The 14,856-nt window shown below is 36.2% G+C and overlaps 1 long non-coding RNA gene across 1 annotated transcript in view; it reads left to right on the forward strand.

Moving 5' to 3' along the window:
- Positions 1-14,856, forward strand: part of LOC148695657 (uncharacterized) — a 61,651-nt gene that overhangs the window by 32,578 nt on the left and 14,217 nt on the right. The window lies entirely within an intron of this gene.

The following is a 14,856-nucleotide window of genomic DNA, read 5'->3' on the forward strand; positions in this document are numbered from 1 at the left end:
CCCCTTGGATGGCCACAAGTCTTCGATTGACTCGTTAAAATCTTGATCTGTTTTGGATGCTCCCCCTGATGAGTATCTCCCTCTGATTTCAAATCATTTAGGCTGATCGTTGATCATTCTGCTTCAGTCTCTTAGCGAGAAGAGTTGCCGAAAGAGGTGCTTTACTTGTTGTTAACTTTCCACATGCTTGTTCTTGAACTAGGTTGGAGGGCCTTCTGCCAGACTTCCTCCAAAGGTCTGAATTTACTACTTTTATCTGGAGCTAAATTTTATTCAAGGGTGGTGGACACTTGATCTTGAATCGGACTTGTGATTTCTTCAAGGACCTTCGAGGCTTGATATGAAATCCCATCCCCGGAATTTCACCATGCACTATGTACCCCGTATTTTAAATTCGTATTTCGTGATTACGTGATCTTTATTAGTTAATTTTAATTCCATTAATTTTAAGTTTGGAAATTGATTTGGTATTGAGTTGGAAGTTTCATAATCAATCTTTGTCTCTCGTTGATATTTGGAATTTACAACTAGTTTTTTTAATAGATCTCGAACCCACAAATAAATAGGCGAAAGACGTTTGCGAGTCCGAATTATAACGGTATAGTTACGGACGTTTGAATTGTGAACTTTAGATTGTGGGAATTATTAAATTCCCACATGTGGGTAAAGGTTAAGTTAGCTTTTTTTAAAGGACCAATCAGTTTTTTTTTTAGGGTTATAAAAGGACCGTTGAGGGAGGTGAGAAGTGGACATTCCCCCCCCCCCCTAGTTAGTGACCCGTATGCTTCACCAACATATTTTCAAACCCGCTAATTTCAAGCCAATTCCTCCGGTTCTCAGCTAACCTTCTTGTCTACTTCACCTGTAATTTGTTCGACTATCTCTTTCCTTCCATCTCCACTAAAAATCAAGTTTGTTTGAGGCTTACTTTTGTAGACATCGAAATTTCAGTAAAACAAATGTTCACCAATGCATTAAAGTTTTGACATGTCAGGGCATACATGGCATACGCCACGTGTCGTACAAATTGTACACATGGCATGTGACTCAACAAAATAGGAAGAAATACCCTTGGATGATTAAACAAGTTTTTTCTTCTCAATTTGGGCAATGACAAGGTAAGCACATTTCAATCCATTGAGGATCAAAACAAGTTTTTCTTCTCATGTTGGGCAATGACAAGGCAAGCACACTTCAATCCATTACGGATCAAAGCAAGTTTTTCTCATTTGGGCAATGACAAAGCATACACATTTCAAGTTTAAAATGGTGTTAAGTGGGAAATTAGGCCATAAGTTAGACCACTTCAAGTTTAAAATGGTATTAAGTGGGAAATTAGGCCATAAGTTACACCACTTCAATTTCAATATTGCATTAAGTGGGAAAATTAGGCAATGGTGCTTGGAAAGGAAAAAAATATTTTGTGGTGGTGATTCATTCTCAAAGCCTATAAATAGGCTTCTCCATCAAGGTATAAAGCATCAAGGAATTCACAAATACATTTCTCTACTCCAAAATTAGAAGAGAATTCCCCAAATCCTTGAAGCTTTGAAACTCCAAAGCTTCCAACCATCCAAATTCCCAAGAATTCCGAAGGATCAAGAAAGCTCTCTTCGTTCTTCATTAAATCCTCTTTCAAGATCAAGCCCCGACGACCCTTGAAGAAAGTGTTCATCCGTTCATCCTAAGCATAAGCCCCCAACGGCCCTTTGGATCAACAACCTCAACAAATCCACACATCCAATCGTTCTTCAAGATTAAGCCCAAAAGCCCTTGAAGATCCGCTCATCCATCAACCTTCAAGATCAAGCCCAAAAGCCCTTGAAGAAATCCACACAACCATTATTCAAGATCAAGCCCCGACGGCCCTTGAAGAAAGTGTTCATCGTTCATCCTAAGATCAAGCCCCAACGGCCCCTTGGATCAACAGCACAAACAAATCCACACATCCAATCGTTCTTCAAGACTAAGCCCAAAAGCCCTTGAAGATCTGCTCATCCATCAACCTTCAAGATCAAGCCCAAAAGCTCTTGAAGAAATCCATACACCCATTCTTCAAGATCAAGCCCAACGCCCCTTGAAGATCCGTTCATCAACTGTTCATCCTTAGATCAAGCCCCGACGGCCTTTTGGATCAACAACTCATCCACAAACCTACACCCTACGAAGATAGAATCAGAGGACCAAATTTGAGAGAGATCGTAACCCCAAAATCATAAACACAAAAATATTATTTTGTACGCGTTATTCTGGTTTCTTGTTTCAAGGAATCTTTCGTGTTCACAGTTTACTTCAGGTAGAACTCCACCGGAGAACCCAGGGGTTCTCGACGGCGATTTGTCATTCCGATGAGTGTCACCATTCACCATCACCCTTATTCAACTTCCCTTGGACCCAGGAACAAGACCAACTGGTGGTTGGGGCATTGGAACACCAAAGAAGCCGAATTAAAGAACACCCACCTTAGGGTTTCGTTGGGTGCGAGCCAATTTGAGGGCCATTCCGGCCAAATTGGACTCGGCCCCAGGTATAAAGTTTATTCTACTTGTTGAGATATTCGCTCTTGTAAAATTTGAGATTTTTTTTGGGAAAAAAGGTCGAATTTTTTTGTTGTGTGACATTGGAGTTATGGAAATATTGTTGGTTGAATATATTCCACTTGATTATTCTAACAATTGACGATCTTACCATTGAATTGACACCAAATTTTAGTGTGCTGTGGTAGATATTGTTTAAGGACCTTAGGGACTTACTAGTGAAAATCTAGTGATTGGATCTTATGGAGTAAATGATGTAAGATCATGGACCCTACCTTAAAACAACGGTTTGATCCCTTATTAAATGTGTTGTGGGAGACATATGAGAGTTTTTTATTATGTGAATTATCAAAGGAAATCTAAATGTGGACTTGTGCTTTGTTCAGGAGGTGATAGAATGTGATGCCTTGACTCTCTTGCTAAGGTGCATTAGCGTGGGCTCCAAGTGAGTGACTTTAATATATGTGATATTAGTGATTACCTTGCTTTTGTAATTACTACTTTGTGAGGGTATGACTTAGTGTTATAAATATATTTCTATTGAATTATTATGTTAATACCTAGTTTTGATTTAAGATTATGAAATGAGATTTGACTATTACATTTTGAAATATGATGTAAATTATTTGATTGGCATGATGTGATGAAATGTGAGGGCTAGTGGTGGGTCATTAACCCATTGGGGATTTGCTGCTTCGATATTGTTTCATTTACATATCGTTGATCCGTTCTAAAAGTTAGTATTTATGCCTTACTTCTCTTGGTTGAGCTTTTGTAAATGAAGTAACTTGTGCTGGTCTCAGTTCTTTGAACCGTTGTACCTTATGGGTGTTGCCTTTCCACGATTCCGTTGAATGATGGTCCGGAATCATACCCATTCAGATTTCGTTGAGAGATGGTCCGGAATCCCTCCTACTCTGTGATTCCGTTGAGTGATGGTTCAGAATCGTAACCATTCGGATTTCGTTGAGAGATGGTCCGGCATCCCTCTTACTCCGCGATCCCGTTGAGTGATGGTCCGGGATTGTATCCACCTTAGTTCATTGAGTTTGGTTTGAGATAGTTGCAAAGGTGTAGGCTTTGGATAAACTATGTCACCCTAATTCTACTTTCATTGTGTGTATGTGAATATGGGTGTGAGATGTTATAGTTGTTTCAAATGAACTTTTGGATGTCCGGGTGACTCATTCGGAGTTTCAAAGGTTTGGTATTGATTATTATCAAGGAATTACATTCAATGTTTATAAATTGTGTTTGATGGATGGTTTTTAATATTTGTCTCACATACTTGGTATTATTGTCACTCACACGAGCTACGCAGCTTATATTGTGTTGATGGTTGTCGATGTACCATTTCGATGGTGTAGGCACTGACCATACAGGTGACATGTTAAGTAGACTTCGAGACGTTCATAGGTGGGGGTAGCAGTGCGGTATCAGAGACTTGGAGCGTTATGTTACCCTTGATTCACTCTTGTACTTTTTATTTTGGGACTTTCTTTTGAGCACCTCGAACTTGTTTTTAGTCTGGCGAAGGTTGTACTTCTTTTTGGAATGTACATATTTGTAAATATCAAGTGGAGAACTTAGTCACCTTCATATTAATTTGGTTTATCATTTAAAGTATTTCATTCAGTCGCTTATACCGTACTCAAGGAACATTATTTTCCTTGTCACGTGTCGATTCTCCACGTATGTTGGGATCGGGGCGTGACACTTGATCTTGAATGAAATTGGACCATGATGAGCTTCATGTGGCGAGTGATCTTCAGCTTTGTTGGGGATGAATCAGCACATGTTTGTTGTGATTGTCTCCACATGCTTCAATGTATCATTTTCACTTGCCTTACTTGTTCCCCTTGCATAAGTGGTATTTTCCCTGGTTTTTCCTCATGCATGTGTGGCATCTTCTCTTGCAGGATTTGTCCACTGATGCATGAGTGGAATGCAAACCTTGCATTTGAAAGGTCCTTCAAAACATCACTTCTCAACGACTCATCATGCTCGGCAGCGAAAGTTTGAGTGGAGGTTCCGACATATTGCTTTCTTTATCCTTGTTTTTGCAGGTAAGAACAAGGACAAAGGAAAGGACAGGGAGATTGCATGATATGAGATACTCTTGCTCTCGTCCCTGATGATATGAGATAATCTTGCTCTGGTGTGACTTGTTCTGAAGAGGTATTCTCGGAGAGGAAGAAAACTGAGTATTTCAAGATGCTTTGTTGAAGATGCATTCTTGGAGATGAGAAAGAGTTAGGTATTCTTGCAAGTCTGCCTTGTTATGGAGAACAAATGTCGACATATATAGAGATTTTTCAATAGCAAGTAGTGGTGTTGTGCTTTTACTCTTGTCAGCAACTGTAGTGTAATTAGAACAGTAAGATTTACGTGTTTTCAACTTTGTCAGAGATCTTTGACAAAGTTGCACACGATATCCGAAAAGGCTGAGATTGCATCTGAAAAATGCCAACGAACTTTATTCAGGAAAATCAGGCTTTTGAAATTCGGAGAGTGATGCCTCTTCGATCTCTGAACAAGTGGCTCTATTGCCTCTTCTTCTATAGAGACATCAATTGTGTTCAAGAGTATGCTCAGAAAATTGCTACCTGTAGAAATTTTCCCCTTCTTGCATTTCTGAGATTTTATTTGACCTCATTTTCCCTTCATTATTTCTGAAAATGCTTTGCCCATCTAACATTTGCTTAGATTTGAGTCTTAGGAGTGATACAGACGAGCAGCGTCAAGATAATATATGGCGCCCATCCTTCTTATCTTCTAATGGTCCTCTTACGGCTGGGGACTCTGTGATGAAGAATAACATAATTGCTACTGTGGTAGCTAGGAATTTTCTCACTCTAAAGGATAATAGAATCCTTTCAAAACAGTCTAATGAGTCGGCCATTCAAGACTCATAGGCTCTCAGTGTTCAGTGTGCTGGCTCTGTTTCCAATATAGGCCAACGCCTACTTGCTCAAACTCGCCAAGTTGAATCATTGATGGCTGAGGTGGCAAGTCTTAAACAAGAGATCAGAGGGCTTAAGCATGAGAATAGAGTGTTACATGTGCTTGCAAATAATTACTCTATGAGCATGAAAAGAAAGCTCGACCAGCTACAGGAATCCGAAAGTCGGATTCAAAGTGATCACTAGAGGTTCGTTGCTAGATTCCGAAGGCAACTGATGCCTTCCCCTTCTGGTCTTTTACCAAGTACTAGGGTGTCACATGATCAATCTCCAGTGCCTCATCCTTCTGGGGTATTGCCAAGTATTGAGGCTTCACATGAGCAACCTTTGTGAAGGCTTCATCCTGTTTGTTTTTTAACTCATGTGTATGTACATGTATATAATTTCTTGGAGATATCAATAGATAAGCTTTATTTCATTCAATGTATTGTGCCAAATACTATAAAGCATATACTTCACTAAGATGTGGTACTTCTGGACCAAATATCAATTTATCTTTACCCTCACGAAGATAAATGATCATTCTTAGTGTCTACATCATTTGAGTATTCAACTCATAATCTTCAATCCATATGATTCTTTAATATCATAAACATCATGGATAAGATTCGTGTTGGCATAGTGTTTGATTTGCAGCTTGAGGCAATATTTCTCTCAACACTTTATAATCTTTCTAGACTCTTCAGGAGTCCCAATTTAATATCATCAACTCTTGCAAGAGATTTTAGTATGTTGCAACAATATCATAATGAAAGTACTCACTAAGGCAATTTATACCATCCATTGGTAGTGAGTACATATTTTATGTTTTACCCTTCCGGGGCTTACTTCAAGCAATTTGAATCCTTCAGGGATTTTCTACACTTCATGACATATTTTCTTTGGAATTTGTACAGAGCAATTTACTCCCATGTATACTTGAGGGATTTATTTATGGAGATATGATGTGGGCGACTCATAGCCCTTCGTATATAATTCTCCATTCATATGAACTTGTTTACAACCTTGTGTCATATCAAGTGAGGGTATTTCACACTATTACAAATGCCCATATGTAACCTTCTAGGTTCAACATCCTTTGGCTATTTGTATTGTATTCAAGTATATAGGTCCACTTTTCCACATTCTTACAAAATTGTAATAGAATTGCCTTTCTCCATTTTGGCAAATAATATTTCCTTTCATCGACGAACAAAAGAACGTAACTTAATATCAATACAGCTCATGGATGAATTTGGTAGCTACTTGTAAAAACCAAAATTACCATTGGTTATCATCAATCTGTGATCCCATATTCTCATGTGCATACGCATGCATAAAAGCTTTTCATTTCTTTTTGGATATTCGTTGCCTCGTCAAGGGCATTACACTATCTCTTCCAGGATCATCATAATTTTGAGAATGCGGATCATAACCTCCTCTTGAGCGTTATAGAGCTTGGATTTTAATCTCCACTTCTAGGAGTTGAGTTGTGACATCCCACATCGCCCAGGGGAGTGATCCTTAAATGTATATTCCAATCCCTACCTAGCACGAGGCCTTTTGGGAGCTCACTGGCTTCGGGTTTCGTAGGAACTCCAAAGTTAAGTGAGAAGGGGGCTAGAGTAATCCCATGATGGGTGACCCACTGGGAAGTTGCTTGTGAGTTCCCAAAAACAAAACCGTGAGGGAATGGTAAGCCCAAAGCGGACAATATCGTGCTACGGTGGTGGAGCGGGCCCGGGAAGTGATCTGTCCCGGGCCGGGATGTGACAATTTGGTATCATAGCCTAACCCTGGTCATGGTGTGGCGACGAGGACGTCGGGCCCTAAGGGGGGTGGATTGTGACATCCCACATCGCCCAGGGGAGTGATCCTTAAATGTATGCTCCAATCCCTACCTAGCACGAGGCCTTTTGGGAGCTCACTGGCTTCGGGTTTCATAGGAACTTCGAAGTTAAGTGAGAAGGGGGCTAGAGCAATCCCATGATGGGTGACCCACTGGGAAGTTGCTTGTGAGTTCCCAAAAACAAAACCGTGAGGGAATGGTAAGCCCAAAGCGGACAATATCGTGCTACGGTGGTGGAGCGGGCCCGGGAAGTGATCTGTCCCGGGCCGGGATGTGACATGAGTCATTGGAACCTATATATCTATCATGCTTCATGCATAAGACATCAAAATTCCCATGTCCACGGATTGTCCTTTCTAGGACGTGCATCCATGCAGCGACTGTCATGCTTCTGGCATGTTGCAGTTATGCTTCGGGAATGCAATAGTTCAGTAGTGTCATATTCTTCTTCTTTCAACTGATTAAACCTTTTGAGTCTGAAGGTCTACCACGCTTCAAGCGTGCAACAAATAAATCATTTACTGCATCATTATTTTGTCCAACAAGGACATCAATTCTTGCAGGCACATTTGCAGCAAGTATATGTGATTTCATCACTTTCGTTGCATCATTAAATGCATCTGGCATTTGATTTACATATCGTTGTATCATTCAATTATTCTCACTTCGTTTTTATATTGATTGCTTCATGAATCAAAATAAGACAAATTCTCTTCGTTCTTCTGGAATGGTCTTTTCTCATCATTCTTCTGGAATGATATTTTCTCATCGTTCTTCTGAAACGAAGTTATTTTCTCCCCCTAACGGCGGAAAAATTGTCTTATCAAAATGACAATCCGCAAACCACGTAGTAAACATATCCTTAGTCAAGGGTTCCAAATATTGAATGATAGATGGTGTTCAACATCAATGCCCAAACACGAGTTGTATTGAAAAATATTGATGGTTGGCAACATGTCTTAATCGAATTAATATTGCATCATGTAAAATGACATGTCCCCATGTAGAAAATTGTCAATTTCATTTTCATTAGCAGAGTGCGGGTAATCAATTTCATCCGCTTAATAAATACTTCTGCTAAACCATTTTGAGTATGGACATGAGGAACTTCTGGTCCTTATTTAAGACTCCTATGGCTTTTATTGCAATTAAGTTGTGGCACTTTGGCTCTTCAAACTTAAGGTACTCATCAAGGAACTTCATGTCCTGATCTTGAGGATCTAAGGACTTCATGCTCGATCTTTTTGCATGATGATACTTCAAGTCCAATCATTTTTTTATGATGAGGATCAAGAAACTGCAGGTTCTGATCTAATCAAGGAACTTCAGGTCCTGTATATACTCATCGTAACAAAAGATAAGTACAATAAACAAATTAAAGCAATAGGCGGTAATTCCAACCATAGTAAATAAATTGCATTTAAGTAAATGAAGCTTGTGACAAGGGTTTTGATTCAACACCATTCACATAAATATCAAAGCTTTAAAGCAAAGGGTAATAATTTCACCCACTGTAAATAAATTGCTTTAAATAAATAGAACTTGTGGCATGGGCTTTAATCCAACACCATTCACATAAATAAATACATATATATTTTCTTCTTTCTTTTCAAATGGTGCAACACCATCCAAAAGCCATTACTCCTTTTTTATTATTATTTTTTCTTATTCATTCACATGTTGCAACAATCCAAAAAAAACCTTTGTTTTTTTTTTTTTCTTGGTTTCCCCATGGTGTCTGACGCACCATCATTTTTCCTTTTATTTTATTATTTTCATTTCACAACTCTGAGTCCTTTTAGTTATTCAGGAAGTAGTAGTAACAAGAAGTTCCAATTGGTGTTCCTCCTCCATGAGTTTCGAAAAAATCGAAACGGTTCCCATGAGTTTAGGTAGGCCTGTCAATTCCTAACACGACCCGATAACCCGACACGACACGATACGAAATTAACAGGTGTTCGGGTCGACACGATAACGAATCGGGTAACCCGATAAGCACCTGTTAAGATAATGGATTGATTCAGATATACACGTGGGTAACACGATACACGATAAGCAGAATATTATTTTTATAATTTTATAACCCTAAAAAAATACTGTAATAATTATATATATTAATTTAACAATTTTATACCCCTAAAAACTATAATAAATATATATATTAAATTAACTATAATAATTATACCCCCAAAATATTAACTATCTATAATAATTATATATATATATATATTAAATTTTGAATTAAATTTTATAAAAACTATAATGATTATTAATTAATATGCATCCATTGATTTGATTCCATAATTGATAATTTCATTCCATTCCCTGCAGTGCCGCCCTTTTTGAAGAAAAAGGGAGGGAAAATGAAAATGATAAGAAAAGTTGAAAAGGAAACAAAAAAGAGAGGGAATTAGGAAAAGATGGGTAGGCATCGTAGGCTGCCAGAGGGAAAAGTGAAAATTATAAGAAAAGTTGAAAAGGAAACAAAAAAGAGAGGGAAAAATGAAAATTAATAGAAGTGGTGAGAATTTTTTTTTTTTTTTTTTTAATTATTACCTTTTTATCACACATATGACATATCTCACTATTTTTATAATGACTCACGTGATGTACTACTCCGTCTACCAATCAATTATACGTACAAAATAAATAGATTTAAATCTACTTAATATATATATACACACACACACCCACCATTGAACTTGATGGGATACGAATTCTCCGAAACTAATTTCAACGATCCCAACCGTCAAACTTGTTTGTATATGCTTCGAGATCACATCAGCAAAAAATCGCAAAAAACAAACATTCAGAGATCAAGTAATGAGACAAAACTTTTCGAGGGTTATAAATGAAAAATCACGATTTAACGGTTATTTTAACTTCGATTTTGTTGATTTTTTACAGCTACACTCATTGACCCTATATGAATACAATGAATGAATTTGATCTTCAATTTATAATATTTACACAAGTGGATACCACAAAATCTTATATTATACTTGATGAAAGTGTAAATAAACTCTAAGTGTTAGTCAATATATTGTTTTTATGAGATACGAATTCTTCAAAACTAATTTCAATGATCCCAACCGTCAAACTTGTTTGTATATGCTTTGAGATCACATCAGCAAAAAATCACAAAAAACAAACATTCAGAGATCAAGTAACAGGACAAAGCTTTTCGACGGTTATAAACGAAAAATCACGATTTAACGGTTATTTTAACTCTGATTTTGATGATTTTTTACAACTACACTCCTTGACCCTATATGAATACAATGAATGAATTCGATCTTAAATTTAAAATATTTACACAAGTGAATACCACAAAATCTTATGTTATACTTAATGAAGTATAAATAAACTCTAAGTGTTAGTCAATCTATCGTTTTGATGGGATACGAATTATCTGAAACTAATTTCAACGATCCAAACCATCAAACTTGTTTGTATATGTTTCGAGATCACATTAGCAAAAACTCACAAAAAACAAACATTAACAAATCAAGTAACGGGACAAAGCTTTTCGACGATTATAAACGAAAAATCACGATTTAACGGTTATTTTAACTCCGCTTCTGATGATTTTTTACAACTACACTCCTTGACCCTATATAAATACAATGAATGAATTCGTTCTTCAATTTAAAATATTTACACAAGTGGATACCACAAAATCTTATATTATGCTTAATGAAAGTATAAATAAACTCTAAGTGTTAGTCAATCTATCATTTTGATGGGATACAAATTCTCCAAAACTAATTTCAACGATCCTAACCGTTAAACTTGTTTGTATATGATTCGAGATCACATCAGCAAAAAATCGCAAAAAACAAACATTCAGAGATCAAGTAACGGGGCAAAACTTTTCCACAGTTATAAACGAAAAATCACGATTTAACGGTTATTTTAACTCCGATTTTGATGATTTTTACAACTACACTCCTTGACACTATATGAATATCAAGAATGAACTCGATCTTCAATTTAAAATATTTACACTAATGGATACCACAAAATCTTATGTTATACTTAATGAGAGTATAAATAAACTCTAAGTGTTAGTGAATCTATTGTTTTGATAGGATATGCATTCTATGAAACTAGTTTCAACAATCCAACTGTCAAACATGTTTGTATATGCTTCGAGATCGCATACATCAAAAATTTCAAAAAACAAACATTCAGAGATCAAGTAACGGGACAAAACTTTTCGACGGTTATCAACGAAAAATCACGATTTAACGGTTATGTTAACTCTGATTTTGATGATTTTTTACAACTACACTCCTTGACCCTATATGAATACAATGAATGAATTCGATCTTCAATTTAAAATATTTACACAAGTGGATATCACAAAATCTTATGTTATATTTAATGAAAGTATAAATAAAGTGTTAGTGAATCTATTATTTTGATAGGATACGCATTCTACGAAAATAGTTTCAACGATCCAACCGTCAAACATGTTTGTATATGCTTTGAGATCGCATACGCCAAAAATTTCAAAAAACAAACATTCAGAGATCAAGTAACGGGACAAAACTTTTCGACGGTTATCAACGAAAAATCACGACTTAACGGTTATTTTAACTCCGATTTTGATGATTTTTTACAGCTACACTCCTTGAACCTATATGAATATCATGAATGAACTCAATCTTCAATTTAAGATATTTACACTAGTGGATACCACAAATCTTATGTTAAACTTAATTAAAGTATGAATAAACTTTTAAGTGTTAGTGAATTTATCATTTTGATGGGATACGCATTATACGAAACTAATTTCAACGATCCAACCGTCAAACATGTTTGTATATACTTCGAGATCACATAAACCAAAAATTGAAAAAAACAAACATTCAGAGATCAAGTAACGGGACAAAAGTTTTTGACGGTTATCATTGAAAAATCACGATTTAACGGTTATTTTAACTCCGATTTTGATGATTTTTTACACCACACTCCTTGACCCTATATGAATGCAATGAATGAACTCGATCTTCAATTTAAAATATTTACACTAGTGGATACTACAAAATCTTGTGTTATACTTAATGAAAGTATGAATAAACTCTTAAGTGTTAGTGAATTTATCATTTTGATGGGATACGCATTCTACGAAATTATTTTCAACGATCCAACCGTCGAACTTGTTTGTATATGCTTCAAGATCGTATACGCTAAACATCGCAAAAAAGAACCATTCAAAGATAAAGTAAAATGACAAAACCTTTCGACGGTTATCAATGAAAAATCACGATTTAAAGGTTATTTTAACTCCGATTGTGATGATTTTTTTACAGCTACACTCCTTGACCCTATACGAATACAATGACTGAACTCGATCTTCAATTTAAAATATTTACACAAGTGGATACCACAAAATCTTATGTTATACTTAATGAAAGTATGAATAAACTCTTAAGTGTTAGTGAATCTATTGTTTTGGTGGGATATGTATTCTATGAAACTAGTTTCAACGATCCAACCGTCAAACATGTTTGTATATACTTTGAGATCGCATACGCGAAAAATTTGAAAAAACAAACATTCAGAGATCAAGTAATGGGACAAAACTTTTCAACGGTTATCAACGAAAAATCACGATTTAACGGCTATTTTAACTTCGATTTTGATGATTTTCTACAGCTACGTTCCTTGACCATATATGAATAATTCGATCTTCAATTTAAAATATTTATCCTAGTAGATACCACAAAATCTTATGTTATACTTAATGAAAGTATAAATAAACTCCAAGTGTTAGTGAATCTATCGTTTTGATGGGATACGCATTCTACGAAAATAATTTCAATGATCCAACCGTCAAACTTGTTTGTATATGCTTCAAGATCGCATATGCCAAAAATCGCAAAAAACAAACATTCAGAGATGAATTCGATCCTCAATTTAAAATATTTACACTAGTGGATACCACAAAATCTTATGTCATGATGATCGTTGAAAATTGAGGATTTTGTAAAAGGAATAACATGCAAGCTTTGAGTTCCATTGGCAAGATTTAAACTTTTGAGAAAGGCTTCACAATCTTGAAAACAAAAACTCTCTCATTTTGCATATCCTTGCACATTTAATATTTTGTAATAGATTAGTAGTGTATGGATGTTTATTTATTAGGCTCTTATTTTCAAGTGTAAATGTAGTACTTAATCGACAAATGTGTTTTAATGTTTTGAAGTAATATTTATGTGGCAATGTGTGGTATGTGCAAATTTAAGAAAAAAAAACATTTTGCTTAACGGGTCATAGCGGGTCATAACGGGTTGGGTCACTTTACCTGTTGGGTAAAGTGACCCCACCTGTTAAGGACCCATTAAGATAACGGGTGTGACACGACACAACCCGTTAAGATAACAGGTGTTACACGAAAACGACAGACACGACCTGTTTGCCAGGCCTAAGTTTAGGAGACAAGAGTATCAACAACTTATAAGAAGATCAAGCCGTTAGATTTAGCTCAAATTTTAATATGATATGGATAAGAGGATACCGAACAACTTTCGTGATGAAATAGTTTCGATCTGTGCTACTGAAATGGAGCTTTGGTGCTCATAATGTGCCTGTCTAATTTTCTGCGGAAATTGGAAACTAGTTTGGTATTTCAGGCATCTGCGATGATCGCACCGTTGGAATTTGCTAAAAATTTGATATGTTGTAGGTACTGGGCGGACGAACAACTTTGAAGAAGAAAGTATTTCAATCCGATGTCTGAAAGTTAGAGTTCCGAGGCTGTTTACATGGCTATCAGATTCTTTACGAATCTTGAGTCTGTACTCTTTTGCTTCTGCAAAGGATGATATACAGTCATACAACAACATATATATATATATATATATATATATATATATATATATATATTTTCTTCAGGAAAATCAGTAGTACAAAGATTTTAAGATGAAATGAAAAGATTTTCTTATCTGTGAGATTCTAGGCGACAGAGATGAACAGGATTTGTGGCGTTGTGCTTTCCACTGACACGAGAGCTTCTCGTGCTGATAACGTGTTGTAAAATTGACAGTGAGTGCAGTGGAATAAATGAAACAAGTCACAAAATTTACGAGGTTCCTCTACAGTCAGGCCGAAACTAAGACCAAGTCTAACGAACCCTTTTAACATAATGAAGAACACGTTCGGTAGCAGCCAAATAAGTCATAGTGGGACGAGCCATAAACTGAGCAATATGATTGACCGCAAAGGCAATACTAGGATGAGTTAAAGTGCGATATGTAAGTGACCTGAGAAGGTGACGAAACTCAGTGGGATCAAAAAGAGGAGTACCAACCTGATTAGAAATCTGTGACAATGTAAAATGGCGTTTCATGAATTTACGTTGCAGGGCATATTGTCTTAATGATTTGATTATGATCAAATTGAATGCAATATATTTATGTTGAATCATACTTTCTATTTATTGAAATAATAATTGTCATTATCATTATAGTTTGCTATCTGCCGTTGCATATGGTGGTTTATCACACGCATCGCCTTGCAG

The sequence above is a fragment of the Pyrus communis genome, chromosome 7, assembly GCF_041283825.1.
Source record: "Pyrus communis isolate YQ-2024b chromosome 7, ASM4128382v1, whole genome shotgun sequence".
In the NCBI taxonomy this organism is placed as follows: domain Eukaryota; kingdom Viridiplantae; phylum Streptophyta; class Magnoliopsida; order Rosales; family Rosaceae; genus Pyrus; species Pyrus communis.